The sequence below is a fragment of the Aegilops tauschii genome, chromosome 1, assembly GCF_002575655.3.
Source record: "Aegilops tauschii subsp. strangulata cultivar AL8/78 chromosome 1, Aet v6.0, whole genome shotgun sequence".
Lineage (NCBI taxonomy): Eukaryota > Viridiplantae > Streptophyta > Magnoliopsida > Poales > Poaceae > Aegilops > Aegilops tauschii.
The window spans coordinates 183,954,033-183,972,285 of NC_053035.3; positions in this window are offsets into that span (position 1 = coordinate 183,954,033).

Sequence of the window (18,253 nt, forward strand, 5' to 3'; positions counted from 1 at the left end):
AAACAGCATTTAAAACTAAGTTTGGTTTATATGAGTGGTTAGTCATGCCTTTTGGGTTAACTAATGCACCTAGTACTTTCATGAGACTAATGAACGAAGTTTTACGTGCTTTCATTGGACGATTTGTGGTAGTCTATTTTGATGATATACTGATTTATAGCAAATCTTTGGAAGAACATTTGGAACATTTACGTGTTGTTTTTATTGCTCTATGTGATGCACGTTTGTTTGGTAACCTTGGGAAGTGCACCTTTTGCACCGACCGAGTATCTTTTCTTGGCTATGTTGTTACTCCACAGGGAATTGAAGTTGATAAAGCCAAGATTGAAGCTATTGAGAGTTGGCCGCAGCCCAAAACGGTCACACAAGTGCGGAGTTTACTTGGACTCGCTGGTTTCTATAGGCGTTTTGTGATAGATTTTAGCACCATTGCTGCACCTCTCAACGAGCTTACAAAGAAGGATGTGCCTTTTGTTTGGGGTACCGCACAGGAAGAAGCCTTCACGGTATTGAAAGATAAGTTGACACATGCTCCGTTACTCCAACTTCCTGATTTTAATAAGACTTTTGAGCTTGAATGTGATGCTAGTGGAATTGGATTAGAAGGTGTGTTATTACAAGATGGTAAACCTGTTGCATACTTTTCTGAAAAATTGAGTGGGCCTAGTCTGAATTATTCTACTTATGATAAAGAACTATATGCTCTTGTTCGGACTTTAGAAACATGGCAACATTATTTATGGCCCAAAGAATTTGTTATACATTCTGATCATGAATCTTTGAAACATATTAAAAGTCAAGCTAAACTGAATCGTAGACATGCTAAATGGGTTGAATTCATTGAAACTTTCCCTTATGTCATTAAACACAAGAAGGGTAAAGAAAATGTTATTGCTGATGCATTGTCTCGTCGCTATACTATGCTTTCACAACTTGACTTCAAAATATTTGGTTTGGAGACCATCAAAGATCAATATGTGCATCATGCTGATTTTGAAGATGTTTTGCAGAATTTTAAAGAAGGAAGAACCTGGAACAAGTTTGTTGTTAATGATGGATTTGTGTTCCGTGCTAACAAGCTATGCATTCCAGCTAGCTCTCTTCAACTTTTGTTGTTGCAGGAGGCGCATGGAGGAGGATTAATGGGACACTTTGGCGTGAAGAAGACGGAGGACGTACTTGCTACACATTTCTTTTGGCCAAAGATGAGACGGGATGTTGAGCGTTTCGTTGCTCGCTGCACTACATGTCAAAAAGCTAAGTCACGAATCAATCCTCATGGTTTATATATGCCTTTGCCTGTACCTAGTGTTCCTTGGGAGGATATATCTATGGACTTTGTTTTAGGTTTACCTCGAATAAAGAAGGGGAGGGATAGCATATTTGTTGTCGTGGATAGATTCTCAAAAATGGCACACTTTATACCATGTCATAAAAACGATGATGCTGTTAATGTTGCTGATTTGTTCTTTCGTGAAATTATTCGTTTGCATGGTGTGCCAAATACTATTGTTTCAGATCGTGATACTAAATTTCTTAGCCACTTTTGGAGATGTTTATGGGCTAAGTTGGGGACTAAACTGCTTTTTAGTACTACTTGTCACCCCCAAACTGATGGACAAACTGAAGTAGTCAATAGAACATTGTCTACTATGCTTAGGGCTGTTTTGAAGAATAATAAGAAAATGTGGGAAGTATGCTTGCCTCATATTGAGTTTGCTTATAATCGTTTATTGCATTCTACTACTAAGATGTGCCCTTTTGAAATTGTGTATGGGTTCCTACCTCGTGCACCTATTGATTTGTTGCCTCTTCCATCTTCGGAGAAGGTTAATTTTGATGCTAAACAACGTGCTGAATTGATCTTAAAAATGCATGAGTTAACTAAGGAAAACATTGAGCGTATGAATGCTAAATATAAACTTGCTGGAGATAAGGGTAGAAAACATGTTGTGTTTGCACCTGGAGATCTTGTTTGGTTACATTTGCTTAAGGATAGATTTCCTGATTTGCGCAAATCAAAGCTAATGCCACGTGCTGATGGTCCTTTTAAGGTGTTAGAGAAAATAAATGATAATGCATATAAACTTGAGCTGCCTGCAGATTTTGGGGTTAGTCCCACTTTTAGCAATGCAAATTTGACGCCTTATTTGGGTGAGGGAGATGAGCTTCCGTCGAGGACGACTTCATTTCAAGAAGGGGAGGATGATGAGGACATCAATACCATTGTTACACCCACAGCCCTTGCTGCTATACATACTGGACCAATTACTAGAGCTCGCGCACGCCAATTAAATTACCAGGTACTTTCGTTTCTTGGTAATGATTCTAATGTTCATGAGAATATGATGCTGCCTAAATTGGATACATTTGTTTGGCTTACAAATGAAGGGCCTAGCTTTGAGAAGGATGAACATTGGAGCAAGAACAAGCATGGAGATGATGGCATGCGCATGGGGGACAAGAACGGAGTTACAAGTGATGATTTCAGGACGTTGAAGCCACCATAATGCGTGCATGAAGCCTTGGACGAAATATACAAGATGCTACTTCATAACTTTCGTCCAGAGGCTATTCTAGGTGCTGCGTCACCTTATTATTGGGCCAGGCCCATGTAATTTCGAAATACTTGAGTATAGGCTATTTTTAGAGTCCGTATGTGTGGGGAAACAAGAGATAGGGTTGGTTTCGGACCCCTTCCCCAAGGGCCACGAAATTCCCCCCTCTTCCTCCATATATACAGCCCTTAGGGCGTCGTTTAGACTTTGGGTTTTGTTTAGATTAAAAGTTCGCCATAGCTGCAACTTCGCGTACTTCGTTTGTGTTCAACGACCAGACAAAGGCATCACAGAACCCCACCTTGATCAATAAAGCTTTCATCTTATATTCGCAATATCCAGATTGCAATCTCAGTTTCTTGCTTGTTCTTCGTTTGCTCGCAGGAAACAGACCCTCGTGGTCAGGTTGATCGTGCTTCGGCGTGGTCAATAATCTCTCGGAGTTGGTTTAGCGATTGCTAAGGCGCGACGTCCTCGCACGTTCGTAGTCGGATCGTCAAAGTCGACTTCCATCAAAGCGATATCCATCATCTCATCGAAAGACGGGACACCTTTGCCTCTATCACCAAGACTCATTGGCACCCGCGTAGTGGCATGCAGATCTTTGTGGAGACCAAAGGCCTGCGAGTCTAGATAATAACCAGAAGACGAAGACCCACGGCCGAAGACCCCCGGCTGGATCCTTGTCGGGGACGCCCGCGAGACCTCGGCAAGACCCTTGCCGAGGCATCTGTGGGGCCACGGCTTGGCCCGCCAACTAGGAAAGCGCCTGCGTGGCAGCATGCAGCTTCTGGGCCAACTAGTCAAGCACCTGCATGGTGGCATGCAGATCTTCGTGAAGACCCTGTCACCGCACCAGCACAGCAGCTAGCTAGCCAGCATGGCGCTGCATGCCTCGTCAGCTTGGACGCGCGTCGAAGCAAGGCGAGGTGGCGACGGATGGGATGAGCTCTGTTGCCACGCCCGATAAAGCAAGAGGGCACGTAGGCAGCGCATTAAATGCATTTGTCCTACGGTGTCAGGTGATAAACTTGTACACTGTAGATACTTTCCACCTCCTGTGTGCCACTGTGGCGACCCCTTTGACATATAAAAGGAGGCCCGAGGCGTACTATGGAAGGATTCAGACTTTTTTGGACTGGGCATGCACCGCAGCTAGTTCAAGAGCTCATGAACACCAAATATACACAAAAGCAGGACTAGGGTTTTACGCATCGTTTGCAGCCCGAGCCTGGGTAAAAATCCCCTCGCGCTGATCGGTAGACCTGCTCTTTGCGCAGCTCCACGCCCCACCAACCGTAGAAGGGATTCCCTGGGATCCCATAGGTGTCGTTTCCCCGACACCCTCATATCGACATCTCACCCATAACTTGAAAACTTCAATCACACAAAACTTAACGGAACTTCGTGAGATAGGTTAGTATGATAAAGAGCAAACCATTTCAGTTTGGTACTGTCAAAGACAAGATTAATAATTTTTTCCACACAATTACTACTGTAGCATATCATTTCCACAATTCATATTGAGCAATATAAGCCATAGAAACTAGAAAACAAGCAAACTATGCATTGAAACCAGAATCCATAAAAAACAGAACAGTCTGTAGTAATCTGCACTCAAACCATACTTCTGCTACTCAAACAATTATGAACAAATTAGGATCACGTGAGAAATTTGTATGTTAATCTTCTGCAAAAAGAATCAACTCAAAAGCACTGTTCTGTTAAAAATGAGAATTATTTTCGTGAGCGCAAAAGTTTCTGTTTTTCAGCTAGATCAAATCAACTATCACCCAACATGATCCCAAAGGCTTTACTTGGCACTTTATTGAAACACAAGCAATAAAACATGATCAATACAGTAGTATAATCATGTGAACACACAAAAACAGTAATTAAAAGTGTTGGGTTGTCTCCCAACAAGCGCTTTTCTTTTATGCCTTTTTAGCTAGGCATGATGATTTCAATGATGCTCGCATAAAAGTAAAGAATTGAAACATAAAGAGAGCATCATGAAGCATACGACTAGCACATTTAAGCCTAATCCACTTCCTATGCATAGGGATTTTGGGAGAAAACAACTTATGGGAACAAGAATCAACTAGCATAGGAAGGCAAAACAAGCATAACTTTAAGATTTTCAACACATAGAGAGGAAACTTGATACTATTGCAATATGTAAAAGCATTTGTTCCTCTCTCATAATAATTTTCAGTAGCATCATGAATGAATTCAACAATATAACTATCACATAATGCATTCTTTTCATGATTCACAAGCATAGAAATTTTATTACTCTCCACATAAGCAAATTCATTCCCATGAATAGTAGTGGGAGCAAACTCAACAAAGTAACTATCATGGGATTGAAAATTAAAATCATGATGAAAAGTTTCATGGTTATCATTATTATTTATAGCATACATGTCATCACCATAATCATCATAGATAGCAACTTTGTTATCATAGTCAATTGAAACCTCTTCCAAAATAGTGCATTCATCATTAAACAAAGTCATTACCTCTCCAAACCCACTTTCATCAATATAATCAACATAAATAGGAGGCATGCTTTCATCATAATAAAAAATTTCATCAAAACTTGGGGGAGTAAAAATATCATCTTCATCAAATATAGCATCCCCAAGCTTATGGCTTTGCATATGATTAGCATCATGGTATTCAAATAATTCATACTAACAACATTGCAATCATGCTCATCATTCAAATATTTTGTGCCAAACATTTTATTGACTTCTTCTTCTAACAATTGAGCACAATTTTCCGAACCATCATTTTCAAGAAATATATTATAAAGATGATCAATAATATGATGCAACCTCAATTCCATTTTTATGTAGTTTTCTTTTATAAACCAAACTAGTGATAAAACAAGAAACTAAAAGATTTAATTGCAAGATCTAAAGATATACCTTCAAGCACTCACCTCCCCGGCAATAGCGCCAAAAAAGAGCTTGAAGTCTACTATGCATCTTTATTCTTCTAGACTCGTGTTGTGCCTCCAAGCGCAGAGTTTTGTAGGACAGTAGCAATTTTCCCTCAAGTGAATGACCTAAGGTTTTATCAATCCGTGGGAGGCGTAGGATGAAGATGGTCTCTCTCAATCAACCCTGCAACCAAATACAAGAAATCTCTTGTGTCCCCAATACAATGGCAAATTGTATATGTGCACTAGTTAGGCGAAGAGATGGTGATAAAAGTGTAATATGGATGGTAGAAATATATTTTTATAATCTGAATAAATAAAAACAACAAGGTAGCAAATAGTAAACGGGCACAAAAACGGTATTGCAATGCTTGAAAATGAGGCCTAGGGTCCGTACTTTCACTAGTGCAACCTCTAAACAATGCTAATATAATTGGATCATAAAACCACCCCTCATAGTGCAATGAAGAATCACTCCAAAGTTCCTATCTAGCGGAGAACATAAGAATAAATTGTTTGTAGGGTATGAAACCACCTCAAAGCTACTCTTTCCGTTCGATCTATTCAAGAGTTCGTACTAAAATAACACAAAGCTATTCTTTCCGTTCGATCTATCCTAGAGTTCGTACTAAAATAACACCAAAGCAAATTCATATTCATAATACTCAATCCAACACAAAGAACTTCAAAGAGTGCCCCAAGATTTCTACCGGAGAAACAAAGACAAGAACGTGCATCAATCCCTATGCATAGATTACCCCAATGTCACCTTGGGAATCCGCGAGTTGAGTGCCAAAACATATATCAAGTGAATCAATACGATACCCCATTATCACCAGGAGTATTCAATTGCAAGACATATATCAAGTGTTCTCAAATCCATAAAAGTATTCAATCCGATAACAATAAAATCTCAAAGGGAAAAACTCAATTCAACACAACAAGATAGAGAGGGGAAAACACCATATGATCTGAAACAAAGCCCGTGATACATCAAGATCGTGACATCTCAAGAACGAGAGAGAGAGAGAGAGATTAAACACATAGCTACTGGTACAAACCCTCAGCCCCGAGGGTGGACTTCTCCCTCCTCATCGTGGTGGCCACCGGGATGATGAATATGGACACTGGTGATGATTCCCCCCTCCGGTAGGGTGCCGGAACGGGTCTAGATTGGTTTTTGGTGGCTACAGAGCCTTGTGGCGGCGGAACTTTAGATCTAGGTTAACCCCGTGGGTTTCTGGAATTTTTGGGAATTTGTAGGGTAAAGAGGGGGTGCGGGAGGCCACCGAGGTGGGCACCACCCACCTGGGCGCGCCTGGTTCCCCAGGCGCGCCCTGGTGGGTTGTGCCCCTCTCTGGGCACCCTCCCGGGTGCTGCTCTGGCCCATTGGTGGTCTTCTAGTTCATAAAAATCTCCAAAAAGTTTCGCGGTGTTTGACTCCATTTGATATTGATTTCCTGCGATGTAAAAAACAAGCAAAAAACAACAACTGGCAGTGGGCGCTGGGTCAATAGGTTAGTCCCAAAAAATGATATAAAGTTTCTATAAAATGATTGTAAAACATCCAAGAATGATAATATAATGGCATGAATACTTCATAATGGAGACGTATCAAGGCCCTTTCCGTCGTCCTACGAGTTGTTGCGCTCGCCGTGGCACCGAGCATTGTCAACATGGTCAACGAACATGGGGAATCAGGAGATGACTTTATTTGGACAGGATGATAGTAGGGACCCACTAGGGCCATAGCCGTACGTACGCAAGTTCCTCCTTATTATATACAACTATAATTTTTTTGCTTCCTCCTGGTTTCCTGACATCACAGTCCCACACCATCGTCAACCTATATAGTCAATAAACGAGAGAATTGCACAAGGTGCGGCCGATAGTTGGGACCCAGTAGCTCGAGCAGTATTTGTTTTTTTAGGTGTAAGCGGAGTTTTTCCTCAGTGATGTTTTTGTTGTTGTTTAGAGGAGCAGGGTATCAACTGGTTGGGCTGTGACCCATCTAGCCCAGGCTATTATTTTATGTCAACAAAATATCCAGCCTGGATATTATTTTTTCAAGGTGAAAATGGCTAGCCCAGTAATACTTTTTTTGCGGAATACCCAACCCAGGTCAACTTGTTATTCTCCGCCCCGCTGGGCTGTAAATCTTTCCTATGAGGGATGCATTAGGCCTAACAAGAAAATGGGCTTTAAGAAATAATATATGGGATGTAATTATAAAAACTAGGCTGTAAATATACAAAAACGCACCAAACAGGTAATTAGTTTAAAAAATATTATTGTTTGAATTTGGAAATTTTAATTTCATTACTTATTGTGCGCGCAGTATTTCTTTAGATTTTTACCTACTACAAATTCATTCTGAAATTATATTTAATCTGACTCGAAATTTCGGGATAATTTTTTTCGGATCCCATCAAAATGTGGGATTTTTGGTTGAATTATGTGTTGAGAGGTTGGTTGAAATTATTAATCATTGTCCTGGCTAGAAAATGGGTTGTAATTTTAACAGACTATAAATGGGTTGTAGTAAATTTCATTAGAATTAAAAAATGGTTGTACACTATTACAAATCGCAAATGGGCTATATGTTCTCTGCCACAGATGTGATGCTCACTTGTGGGCCTACTATGTTTTTTGAGAATTATAGTCAGTGACACGTACGAAAGGCTTGTGGGCCTACTAAGGCGTACGGAAGGCTTTGTAAACTTATAGTCAAGACATGATTCTAGCAGTAGTGGCTGTTGGATGTCCATCCAACGACTGTAGTGATTCTTCAATCTCGGATATTCTTGCTTGAGCCACGCAAACCACCGCCGGCGGTACCGCCTGTTACCGCCTCCCGTGGCTGGCTGTGCTGCCGAGCAGGCTTCACCAGCCCACTCTACTCCCAAACGCCGTCCGTGTCATTCCTCTACTCAACAACACTTCATGTTCTTCACCGACGACGGTAGCCTCACACCACAGTCGAACCAGTGAACCCTCGTACTCCCCTCCGCATGGGCATCCACTGCTGTGTCTTCACCGGCTCCGGGTTGTTCCCTTTGTAATACTCGCGATCGTTCACTGCGTTGGTTCTCTCGACGCGGCGTGGTCAACTTTGTCAACAAACGACAACCATCGGATGAAGCATGTATGTGGATTGGCTGACAATAGGGACCCACATGGCCCATGGCCGCACGCAGCAAGTGCCCCCGTATTATGCGAAAACAAATAATTTCTCCCCCTGACAGGTTTGACCCACCAGCTACATCTTCGCACGCAAGGAAGTGCTTCCTTTATTACGCGGAAATAAAAAGTTTCCTCTCCCTGACAGATGGGACCCACCAACTTTAGTATGATCCTTTTCGCGTCAATATAGATTGTACCGGAGATGCTAAATTGTTTTCTTTTTATTCTAACTCGAAAAAGAAGAAATAAAAAACCAGAAAACATCTTCGCACGCAAGGAAGTGCCACCTTATTACGCGAAAAAATTGATTCCCCTGCTAGCTGGGACCCACCAGATTTGGAGGCTCACTTGTGGGCCTACTAAGTTAACGCGTACGCAGGGCTTTGTCAACTTAGTCAATAAACGATTCTAGCTGCATTGACCGTTCGACGTTAATCCAACGGCTAAGCTGCATCTTCAACCTCTGGTCTTGTTACTCCAGCCGCCCAAACCTGTGCCCGCCATACCGCCTGCTCCAGCCTCCCGTGGCCGGCTGTGCTGCCGCGCAGGCCTCACCGCCCGACCATACTACTACTGGCCAGGCCTTCCCACTACTAGGGAAAACCTTATACACAGAATCTTAGCAGCAGCGCGGTACAAAAAAGAGGCGCTACTGCTAATTAGAAGTAGCGCACGTCCGAAACAATCGCTACTGATACACAGTTAGCAGTAGCGCGTGCTGGCGGAACCGCGCTGCTACAATAATCGACCGACAGTACCCACCGACCTAAGTTTAGCAGTAGCGCGGTGTCATGACACGCGCTACTGCTAATGCAATAGTAGTAGCGCGCTTTTTACCCCGGTCACTGCTGCTAATTTTGAAATAGGCCACATGGTTGGCCCCGCTTAGCAGTAGCGCGTGTGAGGAAAGCGCGCTGCTGCTACGCTCTTATCAGTAGTGCGTTTTGCCGCCTGCACTACTGCTAAGACGCAGCACAGTACCACCTTTTTCCCTCCCCCTCCTCCCTCCCCCATCTCCTCTCTTCCCTTTCCCTACCTCCCACATCCTCTATCTCTCACTTTGCTTCTTCCTCAATACTTCTCCCCCATTACTCTCCCTCTTCTACCTACCTTTCTCTCTCTTCATTACTCCTAGCTAACTACACCACCTCCATTAATGCATCTCCTTTCTCTTTTTCCTTCCCCCTCCACTAGTTGAAGTTGTCTCCTCCCAAATTAGCTAGCTAGGTAGATGTAGCATTTAGTTAAGTGGCCTATTTGCCCCCTAACTAGATCTATCTTTGTCAAGAAGAGCTTTGTCCACTTTTGATCTCCCTACATCATCATCTCCACCGTGTGCTCGATCTCGAGATAGGTGATTAAAATTTCATGCTTTTGCAAGAATGGAAATATGTGTATGTGTGTGTGATATGATAATTGGGCGATATGATGGAAATTGTGTGTGTGGCACGAGTTGACGCCGAATTGTGCTTTTGAGTTGCCTATGTTTTGCCAAAATGTCGATTTATTTCCGTTTCGGAAAATTCCGGGCAAACTCTAGATCTATATGTCCTATTTTTAGGGAAGGTCATGCTGAATTTTTGTATGACTTTGATGCATGCACGCATTTTTATAATCAATTTGTTTATTATTACCGTGCAGACGTTCATGATGGTCAGTGGAACGATGGTGGATAGGTGGTTGCGGTAGGCGGTGCGGGACATGAAAGAAAATAACCTGACAGAGGTTTTATATCCGTGTCGAAAATGCAAAGGAATAGTTTGGCTCGACCCCTATGACGATGGTCGTGTCGAAGCGCACCTGCTCATGACTGGTTTCATGGATGGCTATACTCGGTGGATAAGTGAAGATAAGGATGATGATGTTGAGGACGCCGACGGGGCAGGTAATGACGACACGGGGCAAGACGAAGAGATGATCGATAATGGCGGCGGGGAAGAGGCCGGACATGGCGGCGGAGAAAGGGCCAGACATGGCGGAGGAGAAGGGGCCGGACATGGCGGGAGAGAACGTGGACTCCACACAGCAGAGTTCGTTGGTACTAAGTTCAATCGTGCGGGACCCTCATGTTCAAGCACTGCTTCGCAAGGAGACGAGTACTGAGAGAGCTGCTTCTAAAGAGGAGGCTAAGCTGCAGCAACTGGTGGTAGACTCGAACACTCCATTGTATGATGGTTGCAATCCTGAGGTGACCCGCTTGAGTTTCACGCTCCAACTCCTGAAGACGAAGGTTAAAAACAAATGGACCAACACTAGCCTCGATGAGCATCTCAAGTACCTAAATGATGTTCTTCCCGCGGGGAATCTATGTCCTACTACTGTGGATGAGGCCAAGAAGATCGTGTGCACTCTTGATCTGCCGCATGTTAGATACCATGCATGCATTAACGATTGCATAATTTATCGGAAGGAGCACGCGGAAAAAACAAGCTATCCGGTGTGCAATGCTTCTCGATACAAGAAGGCCGGGAAGAAATGTCCCCAGAAAGTTATGGTACTTACCGATCACTCCCCGTCTCCAGCGGTATTTTGTAGATCCCAAGGAAGCAAAGCTAATGCGCTGGCACGCGGAGAGGAAGAAGCCCGACGATGGAGATGATCCGAAGCTCAGACACGTCAAGGATGGAAGCCAGTGGAGAGCGTTGAACGGCTTATATCGGTATTTTGAATGTGATGCAAGGAACATCGTGCTCGGCGCGTGTACCGATGGCATGAATCCGTTTGGCAACCAGAACACCAACCATAGCACATGGCCCGTGTGTTGTATGTGATGAGGACATGACTACCTTGGATACGACCAAAAATATTGCATACATGCATATTTGTCAGGTGATTTCTAGTGCAAATTATTCAATAATCTATTTATGTTATCCAGAACAAAAATACTTCACACACTTTTGTGTTTTGTCTAATTGCAGGTATATGGGACATTTGTACAATCCACATATGAAGATAAGACAAAAGGAGAAGTTTAGGTTCTGTTCAAAAAGTCCTCTCACGTCACTTTTGGGCCAAGAGAAGATAGAGTCCAAGTCTCTCACGTTCTGGATTCAGATTCGGATTGCACAGACATACCTGACTCAAAACGCCAACAACTTTTTCATACGGACTCCGAATTGGGTGATTCTTTTTCTGTTGGAAAGTAGATTTCGTTCTCTTTCCAACCCAATTGGATTCACCTTTAAATTCGTCCGGAGCATTGAGATATGGACAAAACAATCTGACGCTGCAACAGAATCCGAGTCAAACAACAAGTCCAAAGGTGTTGCATCACCTCCACTTGGGCCCATGAGCCTTGTATGACCTAGGGTTGGTTTTAGGCTGCCTTGGGACGTCCTCCCACCTCCTTTGCCGCCACCCCTTGCTCCTATATAAGTAGATCCATCTAGTAGCTTTTTCCTTGGGATTTGTTTAGTTAAAAGTTAGCCATTGCAACTTCGTGTACTTCGTTTGTGTCCAACGACCAGACCAAGACCACTTTCGGATTCCCACCTTTATCAATACTTCATCTATATTCGCAATATTCAGATTGCATTATCATATTCTTGCTTGTTCTTCGATTGCGTGCAGGAATAGACCTTCGTGGTCAGGCTGATCGTGCTCCGGCGTGGTCAATAACCTCTCGGAGTTGGTTTAGCGATTGCTAAGGCGCAACGTCGTGCACGTTTGTAGTCGGATCGTCAAAGTCGTCTCCACCAAATCGATAGTTATCATCTCATCGAAAGATCGAGACACCCTCGCCTCTATCAAGTGGTATCAGTTTTCAGGTTGCTCGGTGAGAATTTCCAGTTATCCCTAGATTAGATTTATTTTCTTACCTATTGTCCAAGAAAAAGCCACAAAAAAAAGTTAGCTCTATTCATCCTTTGTCCTAGCCAGTCTGAGCCTTTGCAATTTTCTTTTCATTGTTTGCATTATTGAATTATCGCTTGCATCGTCGTGTCGAGTTGCTGGTCTTAGTGTATAGTTCCTTTAGAGTTTCGAGTTCTGTTCACATTAGTCACGTCGCCGCTGCATCGTTATCCCTTCCGCTGTCCACCACTGATGAGGACATCAATACAATTATTACACCCACAGTCCCTGCTGCTATACATACTGGACCAATTACTAGAGCTCGCGCACGCCAATTAAATTACCAGGTACTTTCGTTTCTTGCTAATGATTCTAATGTTCATGAGAATATGATGCTGCCTAAATTGGATACATTTGTTTTGCTTACAAATGAAGGGCCTAGCTTTGAGAAGGATGAACATTGGAGCAAGAACAAGCATGGAGATGATGGCATGCGCATGGGGAACAAGAACGGAGTTACAAGTGATGATTTCAGGACGTTGAAGCCACCATAATGCGTGCATGAAGCCTTGGACGAAATATACAAGATGCTACTTCATAACTTTCGTCCAGAGGCTATTCTAGGTGCTGCGTCACCTTATTATTGGGCCAGGCCCATGTAATTTCGAAATACATAAGTATAGGCTGTTTTTAGAGTCCGTATGTGTGGGGAAACAAGAGATAGGGTTGGTTTCGGACCCCTTCCTCAAGGGCCACGAAATTCCCCCCCTCTTCCTCCATATATACAGCCCTTAGGGCGTCGTTTAGACTTTGGGTTTTGTTTAGATTAAAAGTTCGCCATAGCTGCAACTTCGCGTACTTCGTTTGTGTTCAGCGACCAGACAAAGGCGTCACAGAACCCCACCTTGATCAATAAAGCTTTCATCTTATATTCGCAATATCCAGATTGCAATCTCAGTTTCTTGCCTGTTCTTCGTTTGCTCGCAGGAAACAGACCCTCGTGGTCAGGTTGATCGTGCTCCGGCGTGGTCGATAACCTCTCGGAGTTGGTTTAGCGATTGCTAAGGCGCGACGTCCTCGCACGTTCGTAGTCGGATCGTCAAAGTCGACTTCCATCAAAGCGATATTCATCATCTCATCGAAAGACGGGACACCTTTGCCTCTATCAACCACTCATCCATCAATTTGCACCACGTGTCGTTCATTGTCATAATCATAGTTCAGATCGTTCACATCTTTGCTTGATCCAATCTGCATCTTATCTAGTTTGTTTTGGAAAAAAGATAAAAAAGTAAAGAAAAACAGTGCGAGGAAAAAAAGAGGGAAGAAAAAAAACAAAATTTGGATCTATCTAGACTCAATCTCGTAGTTGAATTCGGATTGGAATCTGTTTTGTGCACTGTTCAGTAAAACAGGCATAACTTCCTCATACGAAGTCAGTTTTGGCTCCACGAGTACTCAAATGAAAGTTAGCGACTAGCCGCATCTAAATAGTTGCAGAGGCAAGTTCACTATTTGACACCTAAAAATCGGTTTCTAAATAGGTCTTTTTGCCTTCCGAAGTTCGCGGATACAGCTTATTCCATTTTTCAGGCCAGTTTTAGAATTCTTTGACTCCTCATATCAATTCGGAATTCAGTGATTCTTTCTCCATTGGAAAGCTTGAGTTAGTAGCATTCTTTGAAAAAAGTTATCAGAAAATTGGCTCAAACTTTTCAAGAGGAAAGTTGGAGAAAGAGTTGTTGTATATCCTGCTTGGCAGTTGTTTTTCATCATTATCTTTACTGCCGTTGTGATCTTCACTTATATCTTGCTGTCCAGAGCTACTTAGTATCCTTCATTGATGCTAGTTGTGCTACGCCGTTACCTCATTAGTGTTCTAGGCTCGCGTCTCTAGTCCGGTCTAGCCTAGGACCAGCACAGTGCCGTCGTTGAGCGTTTATTCAACATTGCATCTCTGAATTGATTATTGCTAATATTTTGCTACCATATATAGCCAACCCAGCTCCACATATTTCTGCACCGTGTATACGTACGTTCCCCTGGCAATCACTTTACACAATCTTCAGAGTTATTTGACACCGCTGGTTGCCTGTCACCACCTACTGCTTGGTAAGAACTTGTAAGATATTGATATTTGCTTTACTGTGAGCGCTTTACCACCACATCCTAGTAGTTCATAAGAACATTATTCTTGAATTCTGTTTCTTGTTTCTACTAATCATGACAGGATCTAGAGTCAATTCATGGGGTTTGTCGATCGTGGGAGACGTGCCATCACCTATGCAAATACCACAACCGTCACGAGAGGTGCACAAACATCCAAATGCACATGATCAGGTTAATGTTTCTATACCACCATTTAATGGCCGTTTTAGACCTGCTTTATATATTGAATGGGAGTTTGACATAAATAATATATTTGCTTCCAATAATTTTGATGTACGTAAAAAAGTTAAGGTTGCGGTCTGTTCTTTCACTGGTTATGCTGTAGTTTGGTGGAGTGAATATTGTCGGTTACACCCTAATGATATACCTACTACTTGGGATGATTTGAAACTTGCCATGCGACATACATTCGTTCCCGCTTATTATACTCGTGACATGATTACAAAGTTGCAACATTGGAAACAAGGTAGTGACACCGTAACGAAATATTATGATACTTTACAAGCTACCATGCTGCATTCCTCTTTAGAAGAAAGTGAAGAAGATTTTATGGTTAGATTTTGGGGAGGATTAAATCGTGACATTCAGGAGATACTAATTCATGAAGAGTGTTATCCTATCGACCATTTGTTTCATCTTGCTTGCAAAGCTGAACAGGAAATAAAAGGACGTGTTGCCCACAAGGAGAACAAGCATGAGATGCACATTCCAAGAGTTGATACGGTTGTCCCTTCAACTACTAGGCATATTATGACAACCACATCCGTTGTTGTGAGGACTACATCACCTCCACCATTTGACACATCATCACCGAGAGTGCCTACATCATCTGAGTTGATCATAAGAGGTAATGACAAAGGTACTAATCTTCCACCTCCACATGAGTATGATGAATGTCTTGTCAATTTAAGTGCACCATGCGGTGAGCTACCCACTACTTTGATCACACCAGCTACTTTAGAGGACTACGTTGATGATTTGACTTTGCCATGTGATCAAACAATTTTGAGTGAACCCATTTAATTAACTATTGATGCAAAAGAATCAAGTGAATCAGGGAATAAATAAGATTTGGATCAAATATGTTTGAAAATAATTGTGCCAATGTTTAATCATTTTGATATGACCTCTAATCTTGGTGATGGTTCATCAATGTTGGGATGGTTTAATGATAAACATTGTCAATCTTTTGATATGAATAAGAGCTTCACTTATATGTGCAAACTGAGTTGCAATATTTTCATGCCTTTGACTTCTTGTGATAATATATTGGCTTTACATTTCACGACTTTTGAAGGGTGCTCTTGTATAACTGTGTCACATGTGCACCAAATGAGATCAGTAAAAACGGATGACATATACATATACAACGTGTACGCCTTGTCTCTTTTGTTAGCCAGATTTCAGATTAAGCAACGCCGAGGACGGCTTTGTTTTCAAGAAGGGGAGGATGATGAGGACATGACTACCTTGGATACGACCAAAAATATTGCATACATGCATATTTGTCAGGTGATTTCTAGTGCAAACTATTTAATAATCTATTTATGTTATCCAGAACAAAAATACTTCACACACTTTTGTGTTTTGTCTAATTGCAGGTGTATGGGACATTTGTACAATCCACATATGAAGATAAGGCAAAAGTAGAAGTTTAGGTTCTGTTCAAAAAGTCCTCTCACGTCACTTTTGGGCCAAGAGAAGATAGAGTCCAAGTCTCTCACGTTCTGGATTCAGATTCGGACTGCACAGATATACCTGACTCAAAACGCCAACAACTTTTTCATACGGACTCCGAATTGGGTGATTCTTTTTCTGTTGGAAAGTAGATTGCGTCCTCTTTCCAACCCAATTGGATTCACCTTTAAATTCGTCCGGAGCGTTGAGATATGGATGATAGAGGCAAATGTGTCCCGTCTTTCGATGAGATGATGGATATCGCTTTGGTGGAAGTCGACTTTGACGATTCGACTACGAACGTGCGATGACGTCGCGCCTTAGCAATCGCTAAACCAACTCCGAGAGGTTATTGACCACGCCGGAGCACGATCAACCTGACCACGAGGGTCTGTTTCCTGCGAGCAAACGAAGAAGAAGCAAGAAACTGAGATTGCAATCTGGATACTACGAATATAAGATGAAAGCTTTATTGATCAAGGTGGGGTTCTGTGACGCCTTTGTCTGGTCGTTTAACACAAACGAAGTACGCGAAGTTGCAGCTATGGCGAACTTTTAATCTAAACAAAACCCAAAGACTAAACGACGCTCTAAGGGCTGTATATATGGAGGAAGAGGGGGGAATTTCGTGGCCCTTGGGGAAGGGGTCCGAAACCAACCCTATCTCTTGTTTCCCCACACATACGGACTCTAAAAACAGCCTATACTCAAGTATTTCGAAATTACATGGGCCTGGCCCAATAATAAGGTGACGCAGCACCTAGAATAGCCTCTGGATGAAAGTTATGAAGTAGCACCTTGTATATTTCGTCCAAGGCTGCATGCACGCATTATGGTGGCTTCAACGTCCTGAAATCATCACTTGTAACTCCGTTCTTGTTCCCCATGCGCATGCCATCATGTCCATGCTTGTTCTTGCTCCAATGTTCATCCTTCTCAAAGCTAGGCCCTTCATTTATAAGCAAAACAAATATATCCAATTTAGGCAGCATCATATTCTCATGAACATTAGAATCATTACCAAGAAACGGAAGTACCTGGTAATTTAATTGGCGTGCGCGAGCTCTAGTAATTGGTCCAGTATGTATAACAGCAGGGGCTGTGGGTGTAACAATGGTATTGATGTCCTCATCATCCTCCCCTTCTTGAAATGAAGTCGTCCTCGACGGAAGCACATCTCCCTCACCCAAATAAGGCTTCAAATCTGCAATGTTAAAAGTGGGACTAACCCCAAAATCTGCAGGCAGCTCAAGTTTATATGCATTATCATTTATTTTCTCTAACACCTTAAAAGGACCATCAGCACGTGGCATTAGCTTTGATTTGCGCAAATCAGGAAATCTATCCTTACGCAAATGTAACCAAACAAGATCTCCAGGTGCAAACACAACATGTTTTCTACCCTTATCTCCAGCAAGTTTATATTTAGCATTCATACGCTCAATGTTTTCCTTAGTTAACTCATGCATTTTTAAGATCAATTCAGCATGTTGTTTAGCATCAAAATTAACCTTCTCCGAAGATGGAAGAGGCAACAAATCAATAGGTGCACGAGGTAGGAAACCATACACAATTTCAAAAGGGCACATCTTAGTAGTAGAATGCAATGAACGATTATATGCAAACTCAATATGAGGCAAGCATTCTTCCCACATTTTCTTATTATTCTTCAAAACAGCCCTAAGCATAGTAGACAATGTTCTATTGACTACTTCAGTTTGTCCATCAGTTTGGGGGTGACAAGTAGTACTAAAAAGCAGTTTAGTCCCCAACTTAGCCCATAAACATCTCCAAAAGTGGCTAAGAAATTTAGTATCACGATCTGAAACAATAGTATTTGGCACACCATGCAAACGAATAATTTCACGGAAGAACAAATCAGCAACATTAACAGCATCATCGCTTTTATGACATGGTATAAAGTGTG